The 1,316-nt window shown below is 34.0% G+C and overlaps 1 protein-coding gene across 1 annotated transcript in view; it reads left to right on the top strand.

Moving 5' to 3' along the window:
• Window positions 1-935: 935 nt before the first annotated feature.
• LOC119585219 (galactosylceramide sulfotransferase-like) overlaps window positions 936-1,316 on the top strand; it is a 6,198-nt gene continuing 5,817 nt past the window's right edge. Inside the window, exon 1 of the mRNA XM_037933872.1 lies at window positions 936-1,070. The gene's annotated coding sequence lies outside the window, so the exon portion shown is untranslated. The remainder of the gene's footprint in view (window positions 1,071-1,316) is intronic.

The raw sequence follows: 1,316 nt of genomic DNA, 5'->3' as shown, positions 1-1,316 counted from the left end.
ATAGATTCACCTTAAACATTTCGTTAGGCTACTCATTTCTTAAAGAGATTTACCTTTAATTATCTTATATAGTTATACATTTCACCGTTAATATGAATGTCTGGGAAGGGTTAATGGCTAATCCAGGGTATATGATCAAACAATTACACTATTTACTTCGTAGTCTAAAACTCACTGCCTCTTTAATCTGTACCCTGACTTATTTCATTCCACATTCCACATGGACCTGTGTGTTCGAATGCAATTTTGATGTAGCAGCATAAAAAGATTTAGATAGCATAGTAATCTCATAGCTGACTCATTTAGCAGCCAGTCAAGAGTAATTAAAATGTTTGTTTGATGAACATTTATACGAAGTTTGTTCTAAACCCATTTTATGAGTGTTATTAATTATTGTACGAGTTAAGTGAATGTTATGACTACTGACAATCAGATTTACACACTGTAATTTCCTCATCTATTCATCTTGATAAATATATGTTTATGTTTAGGACGACCAACATTTACATTTTATTATTAATAACTATAGATCATATATGCTCTTTTTAGGTCTGTATAACCACAAATGTGTCTAAGGTTTCAATTCTGCTGATATTCTTCTTAACTTTCAATCTAGTATATTAAGCATTTCTAATTTTTTTTTAGTTCTACTTCCAAAGATGGTTTTCTCAAGGGTGTCATATAACGGTTCAATGGTTTTCATGGCGCTTTGGTATGTTGACATTTATTTCTATTTATTGCTTTACTGATATACATCTGTACAAGATCATATAAATAAATGAAATGGGTACTTTACCGTTTCCAATGAGGTTTTGGTTCAGTTAATATATTCATTATACTAAAGAATTACACCTGCACCCCTTGCACGAAGCAATCAACACAGGTGGGATGAACGAAGCCCAAAACTAACAAAGTGGCAACCAGTAATGCCATCAGTCGGGCAACAGAGTTCTTGTCACAGCTCCTTCTGTGTCGTCGCAAAGAGATAGTAGTTACATCCCACTTGGAGGTTATTGCATTATTTCAAGGACGCACTCCGTTCTCCGCAAGGAATCGAGGAAGCTGCTGACGTAAGTCGTGTATAAGGAGCAGTGTGCATTACTTCGTTTCAGTGTGCTTACATTCATTTCAACTTTTAATTTTCTTTGCCTACCCTTTGCCCAGTTGCGTTGTTTCAGTTGCGTTCTCTTTCTTTTAATATGCATATTTGCAACTGATGATAAACTAATTCAGTGATACAAGAAAAAAAAAATCAGTTTAAAAACGGTGACAAGACCTATAATCATATATAGTTACTTTAAGGTAGTCGATTAAGT

The sequence above is a fragment of the Penaeus monodon genome, chromosome 19 (genome assembly GCF_015228065.2).
Source record: "Penaeus monodon isolate SGIC_2016 chromosome 19, NSTDA_Pmon_1, whole genome shotgun sequence".
NCBI classification, from domain to species: Eukaryota; Metazoa; Arthropoda; class Malacostraca; order Decapoda; family Penaeidae; genus Penaeus; species Penaeus monodon.
This window is presented reverse-complemented; position numbering and strand designations above follow the sequence as displayed.